This window comes from Mercenaria mercenaria, chromosome 1 (genome assembly GCF_021730395.1).
Source record: "Mercenaria mercenaria strain notata chromosome 1, MADL_Memer_1, whole genome shotgun sequence".
Taxonomy (NCBI): domain Eukaryota; kingdom Metazoa; phylum Mollusca; class Bivalvia; order Venerida; family Veneridae; genus Mercenaria; species Mercenaria mercenaria.
In genome coordinates this window covers 56,973,397-56,998,942 of record NC_069361.1, presented here as the reverse complement: position 1 = coordinate 56,998,942, position 25,546 = coordinate 56,973,397, and the positions used below count along the sequence as shown (strand labels likewise).

At 34.5% G+C, this 25,546-nt stretch overlaps 1 protein-coding gene across 1 annotated transcript in view; it reads right to left on the bottom strand.

Moving 5' to 3' along the window:
• LOC123536603 (uncharacterized) overlaps positions 1-25,250 on the bottom strand; it is a 57,935-nt gene extending 32,685 nt beyond the window's left edge. Inside the window, exon 1 of the mRNA XM_045319930.2 lies at positions 25,098-25,250. The gene's annotated coding sequence lies outside the window, so the exon portion shown is untranslated. The remainder of the gene's footprint in view (positions 1-25,097) is intronic.
• Positions 25,251-25,546: the final 296 nt, after the last annotated feature.

The window sequence follows — 25,546 nt, the reverse complement described above, 5'->3', positions numbered from 1 at the left end:
TGTGTTTTGATAGCAATTGTCACATTGCCTAATTGACACCATGTGTTACAATATACAATAGGTATGATCTGGTCACTAATTAGCTGTCATGATTAATAACCCCACTGTACCATTGAATGCTTGAACATGGTAACTTTATTTTAAAAATAATTAATGCAATCACAGTATTCAATTGACCAGTATTTACCACTACATGTACTGATAATGAAGGGATATTGCATAGGACCAAAATTTGAATTGACTAGTACTGTCCATTTCAATGAGTGTAATTTATAGTAATAAAATCTTTAATTAATTTAAAATCAAGGCTAACTGTAAGAAGATAAAAGCATTAACAATAATAAACTAGTATTGACAAGTCTAAGTATATTGTCCAAAATGGAGCCTGACCAGGTCACATTGCCAAGGACCAAAATTGAATCGACCAGTATTGACCACTATACTTTTCTATGAACAAAACTTTATATAATTCAAATTGCTTTATTATTTTTATATTACTATTACAGCCTGTGCTAATCTGTTAATGTACATTATGTAAAAGTGTTGAATATACCAGTATTGACCAACCGAGAGTGACCATAGTATTGAATCGACCAATATTGACCGCCGGACCAGTCAATACTCATATTGACCGGCTTTTTGCCAACATTGTTTATGATGTATATGATTGAATCCTGTCAAAAACCCTTCAAAAATACCTTAAATTAAGATACAGGTGTATTCTGGTTATGGAAAGTGTATTCCGGTGTATTCTAGTTTTTAGGTGGATTTCGGTTTAATGTGCGACCGTTAATTTGAAATATATTTTCATGACAGATGTTAAAGTTTCTTTCTAATTCTGTCACTGAATTATAATTTATATTTTAAAGTTAATCATATTCTCTTAAAGGTATAGTGCCTGCTGCACAGTAAATGGGCCAAATGTGTTAGCATCAATGTCAAAATTAAAGTTAAAGATTTCTTACCTGTTAAGCCTTTTTCATGAAGTTGTATGTTTTAACTTCATGAAAAAGTAAAATAACAGATAACCTTTTGCTGATTTTTGTTTTTATACATCATTTTCTATCGGTGGTTGGACAAGGGGACGACGTTACATGGGAATGTAAAAAGCTTGTTTCTGAGGCTGTTTACTGTCATTAACATGAGAAAATTCACCAAATCAATAAACCAGTACATCTTTACAAGAAACTTACAAAAAAAAATGCCAAAAATTAAAAAAAATTTTTTTTGTTATTTACCTGTCGAAGCAGACAAGGAAAAAAACAGCCATACTCATATTTTTCCCGTTACCATTTATAATATTATACTTAATTGGATAACAACTTTTTAAGTGAAGACACAAGAACTGAAGTTATTAAACAATTCAGTTTTTTGTATATTTCTTTTTTATTTAGGCTTCAAAACTAGTAAAGAGAAACTGATGGCAAAAGGGGACGGACGTTACATTATGAGGGGACAGACGTTACACTAATTATATACATTTGTTTTTCAAGCTTTAATGTGGCTTTACTGAATAAATACAGATTCTGTTAATGTTAAACCTATCTAGATGAATGAAAAATGATACAAAGTAATAAAATAAAAAGAAATTTGCTGAATTAAGAGTTTTGAAATATAGAGAAAAAGAAAACAGTAGTTTTTAATCAGGAAAATTGATAGTGTTCGTCCTATGTATTCACTGACTTTATGAAAGATGTTCCTAAATTTTTTATTATTATGTTAATGTCATTCAATGAACAAGAGCACCGCCTTGTGGGTGCTGACGCTCATCTGATTTTTTTTTTTGTATAATAGAAATATGGCCCATTTACAGTGCAGAAGGCAATTTTCAAAATCCTGATCAAGGGTAATTGGCAATCACATTATTCTCTACAAAATTATATGCTGAACAAATGTCACCGTCAGGGGTGTAACTGTTTTAAGTTATGTAACCTATTTCAGTTACTTTTTCAAGCATTTTATGCCTGATTCCTATCGATTTCGTGGCTCCTAACGATTTCGTGGTTATAGAAACATCGCTCGTGCGAGCAATCCGCATCTCCGAAGTCCATGCAAGTTTTCCGGAAACGCGCATACAGTAACTACGAGTGCAAAATATGCGAGAAAAACAGGTAATTTAACGTATTTATTATTTAATACATGTAAAGTTGCTGGTAAGTTTCCATTTTCATTGAAATACAGTGAAAAATACGCCCAATAATAAGTAATATCTTCAATATTTGCCGATATGTTTGACAGAAATCCTACACAGCATCCATCTTATGCCATCACGAAAGGTAGTCAGATACTAAATTTTGCCCGGCATAATCTATAATTCACGAAAAAAGTTGAATGACACTTAAAATATGGAAACCAATTAAAACTCAATTAGCTCAAATATGGTCATTTGGGTGCATCTGACTCTTTCAGTGCCTTTACTGTGTAGAATAAATGTGTATGTATACAATAAAGTACTACAGTGTAAATGTGTTGGTTTCATACTTACTTGAAACTGTTAAAGCTTGTTTAGAATCTATAAACATTTAAAGCAACTTTAAAAATCGTTTTCCTACCTATTTGAATACATCATTTATCTGAAAGAAACAAACCTAAAATTTACCAAATACTCGTTTTAACACATCTATCCATTACCCCATATATACTCGTTTTAACTAGGGTTGGATATCGTTAAGGACGAAGCGGTCCGATACCGATACCAACGAAACGATACTGTATTTTTAACAATACCGATACCATGCTTTGTAGTACATCACATAAGCAGTGATTTGCTTAGTATTATGTACACCTAAGTAAGTAGATATACATGAAAATTTGCTGTGATAAATAAACATTTTAAGTCTGTTAATGGAATGTTGTATCATTAGATTATGAAAGAGTAAAAAATAAACATATCTTACAGACTAGTTTTCCAAAATAAAAATCTAGAGTAGATACCTCGCTCACTATGCACTTTAAATCTATGAAAACACTTACTGTAGTAATGCTTTTAAAGCTCAGTACTGTCTAGAACTGTTAAACGAAACACTTATTAGCTTTCAAATTACCCCTCTAACAAGTCAGACTCATTTTCACTCATGATAATCTTCGACTAGGTTGACTAGTAATGTTTTTAATGTGAAACACTTTGCAAAACATTTTAAATTGAACAAGAGCCATGTTAGACATGGCCAATCCCCCCGCTGGGCATATTATAATTGAAGGCTAAAGTTCCTGGCAAGTTAGTGTCTGAAAGTATTCATTTTGGGAGAAGCTTTGAAAAACCGTTTAGCTGTGGTACACATCAGGGGTTTTAAAGATGTGGAAGAAAGAATTATTCAGTGGTGAGGTGGTTTACTGCTAAATTTTATTAATTTTCATATACAGTATAGCTGTATGATGTTTTTCTATATGGCTACTGTAAAAAGAAGGAATGGAAAGCTAACAGGGAACAAGAGTGCCAGAATGTCACAATATATGCCCGTCACAGCAAATTTCTTTACTCCAGCAGCTGTATTTGCAAATGAAATTTTAATTTTGTGGTTGTTTAGTAATCATTGTAAGTCTTTTGTTTTTCTAAGTCCACAAAAAAACTCCTTACCACTGAGGTAGAGATGTCTTAAAATACACCTAAAATTGGAAAGTAACATCCAGGTTGTACCACAGAAAAGTGGTCTTGTTTTTTCCCTGTGGTCAATTATAAAAATGTTATAACATAAGTTATTTAAAGTAACAACTAATGGAAGTTAATCTTAAAAAAAAAAAAAAAAAAAAAAAAAAAAAATTGTAAGTCCACACAAAAATCTTTACTAGGTAGAGATTGGTCAAAATACACCTCAAAATTGGATGTAGCATGCATGTTGTACTACTGAAAAGTGGTCTGATTTTTCCCTACGACTAGTAATGAAAAAGTTACAATAAAAGCTATTTAAAGTAACAACAAGGCAGTCTGAAAGACAGCTAAATCCCCCGCCACTGCTATGGATAGTGAAAGGGTAAACCTTTGATTTTAGCTGTGACCTTGACCTTAAACTGACATGGCTGACTCATGAATTCTGCACAACGTCTTGATGAGGTGATCATTTGACCAAAGTTTCATGAAAATCCTTCAAGGGGTTTAGGAGATACAGAGCTGAAACCTTTGACCTTCAGTTGTGACCTTGACCTTGAGTTGACATGGCTGACTCATGAGTTCTTGATGAGGTGATCATTTGACCCGAGTTTGATGAAAATCCTTCAAGGGGTTAAGGAGATACAGAGTGGACACCAAATGGAAGGCTCAAACCTTCGACCCTTAGTTGTGACCTTGACCTTGAGCTGGCATGGTTGACTCATAATTTCTGCACATCGTTCTGATGAGGTAATCATTTGACCCAAGTTTTATAAAATTCCTTCAAGGGGTTTAGGAGATACAGAGCGGACACGAAATGGAAGGCTCAAACATTTGACCTTCAGTTGTGACCTTGACCTTGAGCCAACATGGCTGACTCATAAGTTCTGCACATCGCCTTGATGAGGTGATCGTTTGACCCAAGTTTGATGAAAATCCTTCAAGGGGTTTAGGAGATATAGAGCGGACACAAAATGGAAGGCTCAAACCTTTGACCCTAAGTTGTGACCTTTACCTTGAGCCGGCATGACTGACTCATGGGTTCTGCACTTCGTCTTGATGAGGTGATCATTTGACCCAAGTTTTATAAAATTCCTTCGAGGGGTTTAAGAGATATAGAGCGGACACAAAATGGAAGGCTCAAACCTTTGACCTGGAGTTGTGACCTTGACCTTGAGCCGGCATGGCTGACTCATGGGTCCTGCACATCGTCTTGATCAGGTGATCATTTGACCCAAGTTTTACAAAATTCCTTCAAGGGGTTTAGGAGATATAGAGCGGTCACAAAATGGCAGGCTCAAACCTTTGACCTTGAGTTGTGACCTTGACCTTGAACCGACAAGGCTGACTCATGGGTTCTGCACATCGTCTTGATGAGGTGATCATTTGACCCAAGTTTCATGAAAATCCTTCAAGGGGTTTAGGAGATATGGACCGGACACGATTTTGTTACGGACGGAAGGACGGACAGACGGACGGACGCAGACCATTCCTATAATCCCTCCGCCACGGCGGGGGATTAACAAAGGGAAGTAATTCTAAAGAAGGGAACTGCGCATGACACTTCGTCTCATGATGGTGTATAATTGTGCCAAGTTACATCAAAATCCCTCCATGCATGAAGAAGAAATGCTTCAGACAAAGTCATTCTTGTATCTGACCTTTGGCCTCTAAGTGTGACCTTGACCTTAGACCTGGATCTTGCGCATGACACTCTGTCTTGTGGTGGTGAACATTTGTGCCAAGTTATATCAAAATCCCTCTATGCATGAAGAAGTGCTCCGGACAAGGTTTTCATTCTTGTATCCTTTGACCTCTAAGTGTGACCTTGACCTTAGAACTAGGGACCTGATTCTTGCGCATGACACTACACCTCGTGGTGGTGAACATTTGTGCCAAGATATATCAAAATCCCTCCATGCATGAAAAAGATATGCTGCGGACAAATTTTTTTAAGAAAATATGATAAAGGGGAATAACTCAAAAAGTAGGCAAGGTAGAGTTATTGTTCTTGAACACTGCACTTCCTCCCAATGTGTTCTATCAGTGTATGAAGTTTGAAGAAAATCCCTCCAGTACTTTTGGAGTTATGCTCCGGACAAATTTTTTAAAGAAAATATGATGTAGAGTTATTGTTCTTGCACACTGCTCTTCCTCCCAATGTGTTCTATCAGTGTATGAAGTTTGAAGAAAATCCCTCCAGTACTTTTGGAATTATGCTCCGGGCAAAATTTTTTTAAGAAAATATGATAAAGGGGAATAACTCAAAAAATAGGCAAGGTAGAGTTATTGTTTTTGCACACTGCACTTCCTCCCAATGTGTTCTATCAGTGTATGAAGTTTGAAGAAAATCCCTCCAGTACTTTTGGAGTTATGCTCCGGACAAAGATCGTTGCGGATGCACGGAAGGAGAGCATTTCTAATATCCCCTTCGCCTTTGGCGGGGGGATAACAATAACCTTCAAAACACTTCAAACAACCAACATTCCAACAATAACTAGAGCTTCAGATAAGATGCGTATTTGCGTAAATACGTTTTGAAATTTACAAAAAACGCATTAAAAATCAAACCTACACGTACTGATACACATTGAAACAAGAGGACCATGATGGTCCTGAATCGCTCACCTGTTCCCGCATGACCCAGTTTTGAGTATGACGTCGTTTTTTCTATTATTTGACAAAGTGACCTAGATTTTGAGCTCATGTGACCCAGTTTTGAACTTGACCTAGATACAATCAGGATAAAAATTCTGACCAATTTTCATGAAGATCCATTGAAAAATATGGCCTCTAGAGAGGTCAAAAGATTTTTCAAATTTTAGACCTAATGACCTACTATTTGACCGCAGTTGACCCAGTTTCAAACTTGACCTAGATATCATCAAGATGAACATTCAGACTAACTTTCATACAGATCCCATGAAAAGTATGGCCTCTAGAGAGGTCACAAGGTTATTTTATTATTTGACCTACTGACGTAGTTTTTGATGGCACATGACCCAGTTTCAAACTTGACCTAGATATCATCGAGGTGAACATTCTGACCAATTTTCATGAAGATCCATTCAAGGGTATGGCGTCTAGAGAGGTCACAAGGTTTTTTGATTTTAAGACCTACTGACCTAGTTTTTGATCGCAGTTGACCCAGTTTCAAACCTGACCTATATATCATCAAGATAAACATTCAGACCAACTTTCATACAGATCCCATAAAAAATATGACTTCTAGAGAGGTCACAAGGTTTTTCCATTATTTGACCTACTGACCTACTTTTTGAGCTCATGTGACCTACTTTCGAACTTGACCTAGATATCATCAAGATGAACATTCTGACCAATTTTTATGAAGATCCATTCATAAGAATGGCCTCTAGAGAGGTCACAAGGTTTTTCTATTTTTAGACCTACTGACCTAGTTTTTGACCACATGTGACCCAGTTTCGAATCTGACCTAGATATCATCAAGATGAACATTCAGACCAACTTTCATAGAGATCCCATGAAAAATATGGCCTTTAGAGATGTCACAAGATTTTTCTATTATTTGACCTACTGACCTAGTTTTTAACGGCATGTGACCCACTTTCAAACTTGACCTAGATATCATCAAGGTGAACATTCTGACCGATTTTCATGAAGATCTTGTGAAATATATGGCCTCTAGAGAGGTCACAAGGTTTTTCTATTTTTAGACCTACTGACCTTCTTTTTGACCGCACGTGACCCAGTTTTGAACTTGACCTAGATATCATCAAGGTGAACATTCAGACCAACTTTCATAAAGATCCCATGAAAAATATGGCCTTTAGAGAGGTCACAAGGTTTTTATATTATTTGACCTACTGACCTAGTTTTTGATGGCACGAGACCCAGTTTCGAACTTGACCTAGATATCATCAAGGTGAACATTCTGACCAATTTTCATGAAGATCTTGAGAAATATATGGCCTCTAGAGAGGTCACAAGGTTTTTCTATTTTTAGACCTACTGACCTAGTTTTTGACCGCACGTGACCCAGTTTCGAACTTGACCTAGATATCATCAAGGTGAACATTCTGACCAACTTGAATAAAGATCCCATGAAAAATGTGACCTCTAGAGTGGTCACAAGCAAAAGTTTACGCACGCACGGACGACGGACGCTGCGCGATCACATTAGCTCACCTTGTCACTTTGTGACAGGTGAGCTAAAAACGGGATACGTATTTTACTCGGTTAAAGTGCGTAATCCAACTTTATCGTAAATCAAGCACATCCTATTTGTTATCGAGTACAACAAACAAACAAGAGGACCATGATGGTCCTGAATCGCTCACCTCTTCCCACATGACCCAGTTTTGAGTATATCGTTTTTTCTATTATTTGACATAGTGACCTAGTTTTTGAGCTCATGTGACCCAGTTTTGAACATGACCTAGATATTATCAAGATAAAAATTCTGACCAATTTTCAAGAAGATCCATTGAAAAATATGGTCTCTAGAGAGGTCACAAGGTTTTTCTATTATTTGACCTATTGACCTAGTTTTCAAAGGTACGTGACCCTGTCTTGAATTTTATCTAGATATCATCAAGGTGAACATTCTCACTAATTTTCATGAAGATCTCATGAAAAATATGGCCTCTAAAGAGGTCACAAGGTTTTTCTATTTTTATACCTACTGGCCTAGTTTTTGACCGCACATGACCCAGTTTCGAAACTTGACCTAGATATCATCAAGGTGAACATTCAGGTCAATTTTCATGAAGATCCATTGAAATATATGGCCTCTAGAGAGGTCAAAAGATTTTAATAATTTTAGACCTACTGACCTAGTTTTTGACCGCAGTTGACCCAGTTTCAAACTTGACCTAGATATCATCAAGATGAACATTCAGACCAACTTTCATACAGATCCCATGAAAAGTATGGCCTCTAGAGAGGTCACGAGGTTTTTTTATTATTTGACCTTCTGACCTAGTTTTTTAAGGCACATGACCCAGTTTCAAACTTGACCTAGATATCATCAAGGTGAACATTCTGACCAATTTTTATGGAGATCCATTCACAAGTATGGCCTCTAGAGAGGTCACAAGGTTTTTCTATTTTAAGACCTACTGACCTAGTTTTTGACCGCACATGACCCTGTTTTGAACTTGACCTAGATATCATCAAGATGAACATTCAGACCAACTTTCATACAGATCCCATTAAAAATATGGCCTTTAGAGAGGTCACAAGGTTTTTATATTATTTGACCTACTGACCTAGTTTTTGAAGGCATGTGACCCCCTTTCGAAACTGACCTAGATATCATCAAGATGAACATTCAGACCAAATTTCATACAGGTCCCATGAAAAATATGGCCTCTAGAGAGGTCACAAGGTTTTTCTATTATTTGACCTACTGACCTAGTTTTTGATGGCACATGACCCACTTTCAAACTTGACCTAGATATCATCAAGGTGAACATTCTGACCAATTTTCATGAAGATCTCATGAAATATATGGCCTCTAGAGAGGTCACAAGGTTTTTCTATTTTTAGACCTACTGACCTTCTTTTTGACCGCACGTGACCCAGTTTCGAACTTGACCTAGATATCATCAAGATGTACATTCAGACCAACTTTCATACAGATCCCATGAAAAATGTGGCCTTTAGAGAGGTCACAAGGTTTTTCTATTATTTGACCTACTGACCTAGTTTTTGATGGCACGTGACCCAGTTTAGAACTTGACCTAGATATCATCAAGATGAACGTTCTGACCAATTTTCATGAAGATCTTGTAAAATATATGGCCTCTAGAGAGGTCACAAGGTTTTTCTATTTTTAGACCTACAGACCTAGTTTTTGATGGCACGTGACCCAGTTTCGAACTTGACCTAGATATCATCAAGGTGAACATTCTGACCAATTTTCATGAAGATCTTGTGAAATATATGGCCTCTAGAGAGGTCACAAGGTTTTTCTATTTTTAGACCTACTGACCTAGTTTTTGAAGGCACGTGACCCAGTTTCGAACTTGACCTAGATATCATCAAGATGAACATTCTGACCAACTTTCATAAAGATCCCATGAAAAATGTGACCTCTAGAGTGGTCACAAGCAAAAGTTTACGGACACACGGACGGACGACGGACACCGCGCGATCACAAAAGCTCACCTTGTCACTTTGTGACGGTTGAGCTAAAAATGGCGTCTCATAAAAGCAAACGCAAACGATATCGTAAAATAATGCCATTTTCTTCTTCAAGTATATTAAAGTATGTGACAAGAGATGACTCGGACAATGCCTATCGCTAAGCACTTGATCTATGATATATTATTGGTAACTATTGAAAAAGCCGAAGCACCATACAGTCATGTGAGTGTTTCTGAAATAAAAACATTGACAGTCAAAGTATCAGTGATACTATCACTGGCTGTTGATATATCGCAGTGGTCAGTAACTGAAATTAAGATGTAGTGTAAGATGTGATGTATGCAGTAAACAAAATGTTAAAACTGTTTGAATGAAGGCTCAAAAATATTCAGGAAAACAGCACTGGTCGACAAAAGCACTTCAGTGGAGCACATGAATATCAGAAAATTATACAAACAGTTATTATTATTACCCTTTTAAATGATTTCGTATTCGGAAAAACCATTTAGAATTCTAAAATACCCCTTTGAAAAAAAATCTAGGAGTAAAATACCCCTTAACCTAAAATCTTATCTGGAGCTCTGAATAACATTATTTCTAATGGTTCGCGAAAACCGATTATTTGTTTACGTAGGTTACAGCTTAGTCTCGTAACTTTTTATTTACATAATTTTTTTCATTAGTTTTAAAGGAATACTACAAAGAAAAATAGTGTCCTGTATTTTGAAATGAAGTATTGGTTTATGTTGTTTAAAACGACGGGAAAAGAAGTATTTCAGGTAATATTTAGCATACGAAACTATTCGTTAGCTCTCCATGTCAAGGGAGGTTACTCGGAGCGGTATCACAGTAAACAATGTCGATCGTGTTATTACGCTATTTGCTTAAATTTCTGCTTTATTTTGCCACAGATTTTGTAAGAATTTTGTTTTTACTTTTATGGAAATACCGAAATAGGAACCGGTTCTTTTACGAAACGGTATAAACCGGTACTTTTCGAAGTGATTATTCGGTATTGTACCGATACCGGGAACCGGTATCCAACCCTAGTTTTAACACACTTAAATACACTGATAGTTTAAATGCAAAATACCAATAAAATATAGCAGCAATGAATCCAACAAAAGCATATTTGTGAAATTTAAACTATTAATAAAGGATAAATTTCAGAAAAACTTGTGGTTATAATTAAAATTTATTGGTAATTTTCAGTTTAAATTCAGGTGGCATTTTTTGAAAATCACACTGACTTTATATATGATAAGGGGGCTATTGTTGAAGGGAAAAGTACAAAGGTGACCCAAAAGCATGTTACTGTTTGCATTCTAACATTCAATTATGGCAAATTATGTAAAAGTGAGACATTAGATTGGAGTTTAGGTCAGTGTAATAAAAGGTGTGGTTACCATAACAACCATTTAAATCCATAGGTCACTTGTGGAATTTATGCTAATTGACCTGGACCCCTAGGAAGTCTGTTTATTAGGCACAGCTGTCAAAACAAAGCAATTAAAGGCCTAGATTTTGGCAGTGGGCCAAGGGATTTCTGTCTTCACCAGCACAGCTGGGGGCTAATGACCATCACAGTATGGTTCCAATTAACAAGGGTCAATGTTTATTGGAGAGTCAGTCTACCTTACAAGTGTATCAATTAGTGAGAAGGTGAAACAAGTTAATTTATCTTAAATTGATGATAACTTTTAAAGTTATAATAGTTGTTTGGTTTTTTTTTTTGGCATTTCTATGTAAAGAAAAATATTTGTTGATCAAACACAATAATAAGATAATCAGAAACTTATTTTCACAATAATGAAATAATGATAAACATACTTAAAGAAATATGCAAGTTTTTATTTTTTCAAAGTCTGTCTGGAGAATTGTGATATTTCAGAAAATTGTGACTTTCACACATCTAAAGCTTGCAGAATACTGTAAATAACATTTGTCTAAAACTGAAAACAGTATGAGCATTTCAAAGTTACAAAGCAAAGCATGAAAAAAAAGTCACTTTTGGCAACATACTGAAAATGAAAATTCAGTATAGATGGAACACTAATTTTAAGTTCAAATAATGTTCATTACATGAATACAAGAAACCCAGTTTCCAATTAGAAAAATATTGTTTGTCAGCACAAAGAACTCCTGAAGTTTTCACTACACTTGTGTTTTATTATCATTATTATTTTCAATATTTTTACTGTATCTTTAATCATCCTTTTTGTAATATAATAGTAATAATAACAATAATAATTATTATTATGATTATTTTTATTATTATCATTATTATAACATTAAAGTAATACTTATTATCATCTATATAATATCAAAATAATAATTAATATTATTATCATTCCACATTCACTGAAGAAAAATTAATTTCTTTCAACTCCACTGCACACATCTTCATGGTCTAGTTGGGGTCCCTGCTGTGCTAATTGTCCTCTAATCAGTTACAGTTACATAATCGCTGATAAGCAGCAGATAAGATGGGAGTTGTATATTGGATTTGGGGGGGGACACTTATATAGTAGTGAATCTAGGCCTTTAAAGTGTTGTTTGCATCATTTTTGAATATATGGACCAAAAAAGTTTTATAGAAAGTGTCTTTGATCAATGCTTCTTATGAAAACATTATGTAATTAATTAATTTTATGATCTATGACCTATGAAGTTCTGTAAGTTTGGTCCAAGTGTAGATTTTAATGACTGATTATATGAGTTTGTTGATTTTGAAAAACACTTAATATAATCCTTTCTAGACTTACATTTACCTTCAATTAATAAAATTATGCATTTTTAACAGTAAAAATATTTCTTTTCTTTAGTATCACATGCTGAAAACAGCTCAAATCAAATCAAATCAAATCAAAGCTATACATAGCTTATGTTAATTTGTTAAATATCTCCGACAATAAATAAATTTTGATTTGATTTGATTCGAGCAACTCAGGCTGAGTTAACTATATTTTATAACTAATACAGGTTATATGTCCTATTCCTACTAATTCAAGGCTTTTAACTGTTAAATTTGCGTATGCGCGTTGCACATCTCGTCAGTCAAATTCATTTTTTAGCTCACCTGTCACAAAGTGACAAGGTGAGCTTTTGTGATCACCCTTCGTCCGTCGTCTATGTGTCTGTGCGTCCGTCAACGATTTCTTGTCTGCACAATAGTGGTTTCATTTATGATTTTATTTTAACCAAACTTGCACACAACTTGTATCACCATAAGATCTCGGTTCCTTTCTTCAACTGGCCAGATCCCAGAGTTATGGCCCCTCAAAGGGCCAGAATAAGCTATTTTGACCTTGTCTGCACAACAGCAGCTTTATTTATGATTTGATTTTTACCAAACTTGCACACAACTTGTATCACCGTAAGATCTTGGTTCCTTTCTTAACCCTTTACCCCATACAGATACAACAGTATTGATTATTGATAACCAATACTCTGTAGCATTATCTGTACACTATCCCAATACAGGTTATTGGGAGAAAAATTGCAAAATTTATACCTGTGTTACTCAGATCAAAATTAGTCTATGAATACTTTATTTAACCATTTAGTATCCGATATAATTTATTTTCAGAATTAAATTTTCTTTCTGACGGGGTCACACATTAAACCGGAATCCACCTAAAAACCGGAATACACTTTGCATAACCGGAATACACATGTATTTTTTAATTTAAAGGTATTTTTGAAGTGTTTTTGATATATTTCAATCATATTTATCATAAATAATTAATATACGAAAGGAAAATAAAATACGTTCACGCAAAATGATTTTATACGAGATTGAAGTTCGGCGTCCGCGCCGGAAATTTCCATAACCGAAATACACCCGTATTTTATTGATAAATGGTATTTTGTAGTGTTTTTTCTTAGAAATCATCCTTGTTTAATATAAACAATAAGTTTACAAAAGGAAAATAAAATACTTAACACAAAACAATTTATACGAGATTGATATTTGGCGGCCGCTCGGGCAATTACCATAACCGAAATACACCCTTATTTCTTCAGCAAATGGTATTTTTTAAGTGGTTTATGACTGAATTCAAACATATTTATCATAAATAATTAATTTTCACAAGGATATTAAAATACTTTTGCGCATTACGTCTTGTACACGATTGAAAATCAGCGTGCGCAAAATCATACCAAGGGCAATATGCATTAATATATAAATGTGCCGTCTATAGTATATCTGGAATGTGAACTCGTAAAATAATTTAGGCCAATGTATGATTAAATCTACAATTCATCGCTGTTTTGGCAAAACATTGAATAAGTGCTGATACCTTAAAGCATATATGTATATGGCTTTATAAGCTTTTCATGTGCAAAAATAAAAATTATACTGTATATTGGCGATGAACATTTATTTGTTTATGCCGATAAAATATTGAATCTTGTACCTGTTTTTCCTCAATTTTTCAATTTGCAATAATACCGACAATTAAATGAAATTAAATAAAAGCTTATCATATTTAACTGCACTTCCCTCGTTAGACATAATTTGTCACATGTCACTTGTGTGTGCTTTCAAATATACTGATTAACTGATAATCAATAGGTGTGATAATCCAATCAGGACTAATCAGAGACACGTGTTTGTTACGCCGCATATATTCAAAGGATATTAATTGTGCTATGGCAATGAACGCAGTAAACGTTTTTATATTTATATTAAACATGATAAAATTCTTTTGAAAACTGATTTTTCAAAATATATTTTCTTCTTAAACATGATAAATTATCAAATCAATTCTGAGGAAATAATTCAATTAGTTCCAATAAACATACGGCCGGTCCTTTCCGATCAGCGCGGTTTATGCACTGACATGTGTTTTGTGTATAATTCATTTAAAAATCGAATATTGATATTTTTTCTCAGTTTATTTTCTTTCTTATTTGTTATACGAAATCTAAAGAAATAATTAAATAATTTTCAATAATAAACACGTGACATGCTCCTTCCGATCATGTTATGTCCTTTTCGATCAGCGCGGTTTATGCCACTCGTATTTTGTCTATAATTCATTTAGAATTCGAAAATTGCTATTTTATAATTCCTAATTTATTTTCTTTTTTATTTGTTAAATGACATATGAAGAAACAATTAATAATTTCAAATAATAAACGCGTGGCAAGCCTTTACCGATCATGTTAAGCCCTTTCCGATCAGCGCGGTTATGTCATGACCAGTATTTTGTCTATAATTCATTTATAAATTGAATATCGATATTTTTTTAATCATAAATTATTTTCTTTTTTCATTTATTTAAATGAAATGTGAAGAAACTGTTAAATAATTTCCAATAATCAACATTCCGGTATCTAGTCATAGCGACGTAAGCGTACAACATTTCCGTAAGCTCGCCGAATTTCAAACTCGTATAAAATCGTTTTGCGTTTAAGTATTTCATTTTCATTTTGTAAACTAATTATTTATATTATACTCGAATGTTTTTTGCAATAGCCCTTACAAAAATACCATTTATTAATGAAATACGGGTGTATTTCGGTTATGGAAATTTCCGGCGCGGACGCCGAACTTCAATCTCGTATAAAATCATTTTGCGTGAACGTATTTTATTTTCCTTTCGTATATTAATTATTTATGATAAATATGATCGAATTATATCAAAAACACTTCAAAGATACCTTTAAATTAAAAAATACATGTGTATTCCGGTTATGCAAAGTGTATTCCGGTGTATTCCGGTTTTTAGGTGGATTCCGGTTTAATGTGTGACCGTTCTGACGGTATATTTTTCATTCTTTTGTGATAAATAGTTTACAAGATAGAAAGCTACAAACCTAAGACCTTAGAAAATTATTATAATTTAGCTGTTTTCAGCATGTGATACTAAAGAAAAGAAATATTTTTACTGTTAAAAATGCATAATTTTATCAATTGAAGGTGAATGTAAGTCTAGAAACTTACTCAGGTAAGTTATTCAAAAAAAGTCTTTTTGCTGTTCTCACAAAGTGACCTTTAAAGTGAAATTAGTAGCAAACTGTGGTTAATCAAATTCTCTTTTAGTCTGAGCATGACCTGATAAGCATAATGGGATATTAATAGTTTTATAGCTTTAAAACTTGTGCGTAAAACTTTATCAGCCTTGCGTAAAAAAATTTTTTGCATAGCTGGAAAGATAAAAGGTCAAGGATTCAGGAAATAATTGCATTAGTCTCATTCATAATGAGGAATTGGCACAAGAGGGCTTTGTAATATTTTATGATAACTGAAACAAGTTATGAAAGTTTAAGCCATAACTCAATTGGGTTATAAACTGTGATAACTGGGTTATAAACTGTGATAACTTGAAACAGTTACACCCTAGTCCCGGCTTCCAAAACTCTAAATGCCGCTTTTTTATATTTTATTTTTTTCATAGTTGCGGCTTTATAGAGTTTTGGACCAGGCCTACTATGAAACCATACCAAAATAAAAAGTTGTCCAACTTTTTGTTGCAAACGTAGTCAACTGAAATTTTGAACGAAGATGTATGGATATCTTGAGTAATCACTTCTACATCAGTTAACACCATTTATCAAATTCTGGAAGCAAATGTTATAATAAAATCGCCGATTTTTACAAGTCACTGCTAGATCAGCATCATTTCGGCGGCCATTTTTGAATAGCTACGAGATTCTCGCATGACGTAACAGCGCGAGCCACTAAAAGTACACATGTAGAGTCTCTAGAGCACCTTGTAAACAAAAGAAATGATTTATACATACAAGTTTTCTTAAGGATTTATCTATAAAGTAATAATTCAAATCAATTTCAATAAAAAATAACCATTTTCCCAAGTTTTTGTGCCACCGGGATGCTGATGCAACTTCAAATACGAAGCGGCACATGCAATCTGACTAAAGTACATCTCCTATTACGCTACGCATAGGATCTGACAACGAGCTATTGATGGCCTCGTTCTGACAACCCTTCCGCTAGCCAATCAAAAGCTAACTTACAACATTCTGCAAGCTTTAAAAAGCCGTGGTTTTTGATATCAACAATTTTTATGTCGAAAAATGTCAGATAGCCGGTTAGCTCAGTCGGTAGGGCACTTGCGCTGTAAGCGGGAGGTCCCGGGTTCGAGCCCTGGATTAACTGCAAATTTTTCTTAAACTAGAGTGACATTCCAACAAGTTGTCTGATTGGTTCAAACAAAAATAGATTTGCGAAAATAAAAATAGCAATATTGGAAATCCAAAATATACAGAAGACGAATGTGAATGGGTCGTTCTCAGATCTTCGTTTAGAAGATCAAGTACTTTAGTCAGATTGCGGCACATGTGAGTGCTCTCTTAGCGGTTCGCACAGGTGAAAGGTCAGTCTCGTATTTCAAAGGAGCAAGATGGCGGCGTAGAGTAAACGTTTCACACCAGTTCGAAATTGTCAGGTAGTTCTGCCATCAATTATGGGTTTTAATGCGTAAAATTTGGCACAATGGTAGATTTTACTATATATTAACTGAAGAAAGTGCTGCTGCCTATTTTTTTAAAATGTACAAACGCGAGCGTGTCAGATTTCTGGCACGATTATTGGTATGATTTCCCTACGGAGTGCACTTCAGCTCTCTAGTCCAAATCCAGTATATAAACCGAGAGCGCTGAAGATCTTGAGCTAGTTATAGCAATGCTACACTCGCTAGGTGGCGCTGCGCAGCGAGATGCGCACTGGCCTAAAAACAGAAACCCCAGGAAAGCCGTGATACCCTTCCTTATTTTACGGGTTTTCCTGAAATAAAGCAATTTCATTGGGCCAGAAAAACGTCATAACTTTTTAATAGAAACATATGCGCATGTGTAATCGTTAAAATTTTGTTTCCGGACCGCACAGAAAAGAAATGAGGCAAGTTTGAAAAGTTCCTTTCAGAAAATTTAGCGTTTTACGCTCTATTACGGTGATGAAACCTAGATAAATTAGTTCAATAATGTGTAAACATTTGATATAAACGCAAAATACAACAGTAATAGGATGACAACGTATCAAATTTAGCAAAACTTTGGACCACTTTCTTTTTCGGAGGTATTTTGCCATATCTCGGACAAGTCATGCATTCCTTATGATAATAACAGAATTCGTCCGAATGAACGAGAAAATGTCAACACGCGAAGTGTTTGCTTGAAATCAGAGAGAAATCTTACATTTTATCGATAAATAAATAATGGTAGGGTATCTAAACACTGTAATATGTTTTGTTGATAAGTATTGCACCTATTTTGTTGTATTTTGTTGGATGACAGCCGTGGGAAATTTATAAATCGCTTACAAACAATGCGGCGCTGTGATGTGGAGTGGGTGGGGTTCATTTCAGTGAATTATGAATTGAATAGAATCAGAATAGTATTTCTACTCAGTATTAGTAAAATTGATGGAGAAATTGATTGTTGTGAATTTTAAGAACTTGTCTGCATGCAGTGATGCCTTGTTAAAGTGGTATAATACATTACAATTTACATGAAATATGTAATTGTCGGACTGAATTTATTACTTTGTTTTAGCATATTGTGAACTTGTCTTGCATCAGTAATAGTGACAAGTCAAATTATGAAATGTTGCATGTAGATATAGCATGATGCACTGTAAATGAATGCTGATCTTTATGTCATGACAATTCGAGGGCTTAGCGCAAAACTATTGTATCTTCTTTATTTATAATTATATAAAGTTACAATAGTTTTTCACTAACTAAGCCCACAAATTTCTTTCTTGCAATCTAGCTAGATAAATTGTGAGTGAGAATGTTCCAGCTTTACAGCATGATCATTGATTACAGGCACATATGTTTGGTACCAGACCAGTTGATTACTTTCTGGCAAAATGACTGTTCATATGAATTCTAAGTTATTCTGTAAAGCACTTTAAAATTTCACTTGTCTGTACCTTCACTTGGACAATACGGACAACTTATTTGCAGCTGCTTATTTTGCTGCTTTTGTATCTGGGAATCTCTTGATATAATAGAAGTTATCAATGTTTGATTAATAAGAATATGCCCGCTTTTCCGTGAAAGTAAAAATTTTCTTGGGGGAAGTTCAGCTGCAAAATACATTTCCCAGTTGGTAAGCCCTTTTTTCTACAAGTAGCTTCACTTCACAATAGAAAGAAAGTTTTCAATGTCACAAAAAAAGGAGGAAAGTTGAAACTGCTGTGGGAAAGGTGAAGTCAAATGTAAGTTATTCTGTTGATTTCACTTAAACTTGACCACAAGTGCAACTTTCCATATTGAACGTTTTGCTGAAAGGTTAGGCTAAACACCGAGTTTGCATTATTATTGATTGGCTGAGACAGATGTAATTGTGCAATTTCAGCTCTTCAGCAGTACGGTTTCCTCAGACGGTTTTCAACCGAGAGGTTGGGAGATTCTCAACAGAATTTAGTCTTGTTAAGTTCTTAATTTTGAAGACAAAGGGAGGTGGACGTAGACTTCAGAAACTGAAACAGAAACTTATACAGGTAGCTGGCAAGGATGTTGATATTTTGGAATTTTTTAAAGAAAAACTTAATAGCAGTTACTTTGGGCTACCGAGTTGTTCTCACCTTTACCTCGCATTTGCAGACTTCATTGAGGAAAGTGGAAATGAAAATTTGAAACAGTTAGTTTCAGATGATCTTCTGAAAATGGAGAAGTTGCACTTCAATGCATTTGTTTAGAATTAGACACTGATTGTTGAATGTTTTAAATGTCACGTGTATAGGAATGCACCTTTGTTATAAAGATCTACAGTATAGGTCATGTGAAATCTCTCCATATTTTAGTGGAGTATTATTATATTGTTAACTGTTGTTACAGTTGTTACTATATTACTTTCAGTTCATATAATTTTAGTTCATACTTTTTTTTGTTCATAATGGATCCAATCAAACAGGAAGTTTTGAAAATAGACCTTGAAAAAGGACTTACAGTGGGTTGTGCCTTAAAAGCGTTCAAAAATTACAAGTCTGCTGCTTTGGAAGAAGCATCATTAGCTGAAATTTTCTCAACTCTTTCTGGTATCAGTGTTACTGAAATTAATACAAAATCTTTGTTAACCAAACTGTACAGAATTTCTAAGGAAGAGAAAAGTAAACGAGGTGAGTATAAAGACAGGTTCCTTAATATGAAATTTGATATTCCAGTTCAGACTTGTATGTCACATTGTGATTCTAAACATAGTGAAAGTGAACAAGTATTTGAAACTGTTTCGAAATCCTTAGCATGTGAACTTGTTCATAAAGAAAAGGATATTGAAAATAAAGAGACCGAGATAAAATCTTTAGAAAAAGACAAATCTTTAATACATGAAAAATTGCAAGAACGGAGATCAACCGTAAGAAAATTGCAAGAAACAAATAAACAGCTTAGTAGAAAAAATGTACGTATTAAACGTAAATTAGAACTGAGTACCGATACAGAATCTGAAGTTAAACGGTTAAAAAAAGACTCAAAGTTATTAATTCGCCAAAAAGCAAAAGTTGAAGAAAGACTTAAAAACCAAACTGTCATACTGTTGCAAAACAAAAACTTAAAATCATGCAATAAAACTTTAACGTCTAAAACAGTTGCATTACAAAAACAGGTTGACATGTTAAAAAGACAAGTAGCTGACACAGCTGTCCGAGTTACAGAGGTTATTGATGAAAAAGATCAGGTTGTTAAAGATAACTCAGATTTGAAAAAGTCAGTGAATGACCTTCAGATAAACTGTGACTACATGGAACAACTTTTGAATGACAATAACAGTGTTGAGCTTTTTGACGAAAGTAGTAATTCATTTAACAGTAAAACCATGGCATGTGTTATGAACTTAAGCAATTGTAATGTAGCCCATCACAAAATACCAGAAGTAATAAAGGAGGTGTTACATCTTGCAGGTAAAGAACCTAATAAATTACCAAAGAGAGCTACAATAGATAACATAGTGTCTGCAAAAGCTGTTGTTACTCAGAAACATTTGTCACATGTTTTGCCATCAAAGGAAAACCTTACATTGTACACTGATGAAACTCGTAAATTTGGTAAAACTTACAACACTTACATTGTTACGGACGAAAATAAATCACCTTACTTTCTTGGACTTAGAGAAATGTTCAACAAATCAGCGCAAACTGCATTTGATACTTTTCAAACCATATTAACAGACTTGACAGACTGTGAAAGAAGTGAAAACAGTGTTGGTGATAGGATCATTTCAAACATTGTCAATACAATGTCTGACCGTGCCAGCACTGAAAAGGCATTTAATAATTTATTAGAAAATTATAGGAAAGACATACTTCCTGATTTGACTACTGGATGGGAAGAACTAACAGAAAGGCAACGTGACTCTTGTACAAAAATCCACACTTTCTTCTGTGGTTTACACTTACTAGTAGCTTTTGCTGAAGTTAGTGGGAAATGTTTGTTAGAGTTTGAGCATACTTTGATGGACAAAGCTTTAGGGTCAGAAACTGATGAGGAAGTGAAATCTGAGTTTTGGAACGCCTCCGAATCAGCAACAGTTAGACTGATACGTGCTGCAAGCAAGTGCCTTTCAAGGGGAGGTGACGAGAAAAGCGGTTGTTACGCAGACTTTCATACTTATCTGTCCTTGACTAAACAACGTGTTAAGTTTATCAGGTACCATGGAAATCGGTTTAATGTAATTTTTTTTCTGGCGGAGGTACTTTATTATCACCATAGGGATGTTATTACATTCTTTGAAAAACATCATCTTCCTACAAATAGACTACAAAAAGCAGTATACTTGGACATAAAAGAAAATGTTCTCATCGCAAGCTGTAAAGTCTTAGGATTGATATCTAAATTAATTACAGCGCCATTATGGAGGATCCTTGAAAGTGGCAGCACACACATACTAGACATGAACAATTACTATGTTGTTCTTCTACAGTATTTCGAGCGAATATCGAAGGATTCATCTGGATTCCTAACTGGCGAAGAGTACCCTTTTGATTCAGACTATATTCATAAAGATGAAGTATACTCAGCACTTGTACTTGAAAATGAGAGTGTAGATGAACATGCTGCACAGATAGCACAGACACTAGCCACTGCTTTGCATGCACTTGTTAAAAGGATGTTGAGTGATCAGTTGCCAGGGGGGAAATATTTTGAAACCAATGACGACATTAGAAAGAGAACAACTTCAGTTATTCCTCATAACAAGCTTCCAGAATTCGCATTTGGTGTTTTGGATTTTCAACTTAGATATAGGCCAAATGCCTCTACTTTAGTAAATGAAGCATTTCTCATGTATACCATGAACAAAACTAGTGAATGGATAGGGAGTTTATCTGATGATGAGTTAGACAAGCTAATGAAAGAAAGTAGAAAGGATGGCAGAAAATACAGGGAGACATTTAAAGCTAGGTGCAGAGAAATACAAGAGCAAAGAAGAAGGATATTAGCTGAAAAGGCTGCTGAGGCAGAAAGGAAAAGTGAAAAAAAGAAAAAGCAAAAAGAGGAAATTATTTCAAATATTTTATATTATGAACTTTGGCAGACTGAAAACCAAATAACAGAGGCCCTTGGAAGAATTCATAGTGACCAAGAAAAAAGGGAAGCTTTGAAGTGGCAGCTCAAGTTTAGGAGATTTGTGTTAGAACAAAAACATAAAGACCGAACAGTGTTCAACTTCAGCAAGAAAGGAATTGACTTTACTATAAATGAACTCATTGGAAATCTTAAGAAACTTCTGAATGAAGCACTCAAAGGTCCATGCAATGAACGGGCTAGAACAAATGCTCCATTATTAGTTGGAAAACGAATTCAGCATACTTTCCAAGAAGATACATATCTTGGGAGAGTAGTATCCGTGGTACCAAGCTATCCAGACTGGTATAATGTGGTGTATGATCAGGATGAAGCTGTTTACACATACAAGCTGCTTGAGGATTACAGAAATGGCGATTTGAAGATACTACCAGAGCCAGTTGAGGTATTTCCAGTTGAGACTGTTCCAGTTACAGCTGAGCTTCAGTTCCAGTTACAGATTCACTCCCAGTTACTATTTCAATCCAAGTTACAGCATCATCTCAGTTACAGATTAACTCCCAGTTACAGCTTCCATCTAAGTTTATCTTCATCCCAGTTGGATCCACTCCCAGTTACAGCTTCATTCCAAGTTGCAGTTTCAGTCCAAATTAGAGCATTTTTAGCCCAACTTCCGTTGCATGTTACCAGCATTAGTGCTTTTTGTTGCAGAAATTATAACATTCCTTTTTTGTTTCTTCTCAACACTAAGACACTCCTCGATAAGCAAGAACTGGTTTCATTTATTGCTGCTAGGCTTTTTAAAAATATTTAGCACAGGCTTGGATATAAGGAGTAACTGATTAAGTTGGTTAAAGGACTATATATTTTTGTTGATACATTGATTTTAACCATTTAAGATGTGCAAGGCATAGACTATCAGTTTTGCACAGACTACAAAATAGTGTCTTAGTGTTGATTATGCTGCTTTAACCCATTAAGTACTTGATATGCATATATTCTGTAATCAGTTTAGAACTAGATCAGCTGGCATGCAGTCATGCCAGTTGACCAAGATCTATAATGGTTGCCAATGTCAGTAGAATTCAGTATTTAAGGTTCTTCAGTTAGCCTTTGATTTTCAATTTTTCAGTTTGTGTTTTTTGTTGTTGTTTTTTTTGCATGACCTGTTATTGTTTTTGCATGCAAACTTGTTAAGATGATTTTGTAGCACCTAATAACTGCTAGTGTTAGCATTTGAGCTGTCTCAAGAGAAAAGTTGTCTTTAGGATTTTTATGGATTTTGCAAAAATTATGGACTTGTACTGTTTCATAATAAGTCACACAATACCTGTTTTATTTAAGAAGATTTTTTCCCCAAATTCAAGTACATGGATGCACATGACGCGCTAGATCTACACTGATCATAAACTAATGAAGATTCCAAAAGACACCTTTTCTCGTGACGCGGTCCATTTCATTGATATAAGGAAATTCAGTAAACCACTGATCTTAATTTAATTCTATCACAACAGGGATCATATTATTGATGATAAAACCTAAATACATGTAAAATTTGCAAACTTTAGGGGACATGGCCCAGGTGAGCATTACAGAATGAGATCTGGCAAGATCTCTTGTTTCAACTTCTAACTTTAAAGATCTTTGCCTTAAACTTTTAACTTAAAGATGTTGACTGTTGGTCATTACTGCAAATACATGTAATACTTCTTTTAGACCTGGGATGTTCTAACAATTCAAAATACCCAATTGTTTGTGTAAAATTTACTGATTTTGAATACATTCTTCTCTTTACAGGCAGAAAAAACACAGTCAAAATAGACAAGTTGAACTTCCACCAGAAAGAACAGTCTATAGCTAGGTGATTATTTTTTCTGAACATCTTTATTTTGTCACAAATTCAGTGAGAGAATTAAACTTAACTGATATTGTTTACATGAATTTTTATCTATTTTTCTGTACAATTATATTTATTTAATTACCAGTTCATCAACTCTATGTGTGTGTGTGTGTGTGTTTATATATATATATATATATATATATATAATTTTCATTTTGTTTCAGAAATTTTCAGAGATGTTCAACTGGTTCCACAGAGAAGAATTACCATTATACATTACATACAGACGTCCAAGGTCAAGGTCAGAACTATATTGTCAAAGGGTCAAGGTCAACTATTAAAGGTTAGTAAAAGTTACAGTATTGGTTAATATTTGCACTGCAGTTTCTTGGATCATAACTAGGTCAATGTGATGACACATTAGTACTGTTTTAAGACAGTGACTATTCTTGTCACTTTCACATGTTTTTGAATGACGCATTTTAGACCTTTCAGGGGATGATTTTACCATAATTTATTTATCTAAAATGAAAATACTCCAAAAATATTAAAAAATACTTCCTTTAAAGTGTTTTGGGTGGCTAACTTTGAGCAAACTTTGTCATGTTGTTTTTAAAAATAGTGAGGTCACTTTTTGGCAATTTCTGAAATAAGGCACATTTTACGAGCCTGACCCTGTTCTATCTAAAAACGTCACCAAAAATTTGTTTTTGCACATTTTGGTCCAAAATAAGGTTTTTTGGCATCCAGTGGCTTTATATAATATGGAAATGCAGTCAAAATGAGGATTAAAATTGGATTAAAAAATCCTGTAGCATTGCTACTAGTTACACCCCTGACTGGTCACTGGGATATTATTATAACCATCTTACAGCCTGCGACACAAGCATATTTTTATTCAAATTCATTATCAATTAGAAGAATCAATTTACATAAAATAACACACGGCAGATGTTCTACAACGTAAGCCATTTTGAACGGTACGAAATCATTTGGGACGAAAGTAAACGTTCTGTAAATGCACCACTCTTCATGTAACTGTTACCTATTTCAGTGCCGATTACTCGCTTGTCATTGTAAAATTGATCTTTCGCTTCTCATGATGGTTTCAGTTTGGATATAAAACAACACCTAAATCAGATACATGCATTGTTTTCATTTTTTGTATTTTCATTTCCCGGTTCGAAAGGCGCGGAAGTTGAATCCACGTGATTGGCTTAGTATAAAATCCGTTCTAAGCCGTTTCATTAAAGGACGGAATTGTTGCAGAAGTTGGTGGACACCGATGAAAAGGTGTGGCGGTGCCTAATAACCAATGCTATGTGTGTCTCCTGGTTTCAGCATGGTTTTAAAGTAGCTCCTAAAGAAAACATTCCAAAATCTCCATAAAAGCGGTCTGTAATAAGATAAGATAAGATAAATTTAAATTTTTTAAGTTGGCAAGACAGAAAAACAATAGAACATAAGCTGCAAGCGCTTTTTAACCGACTATAT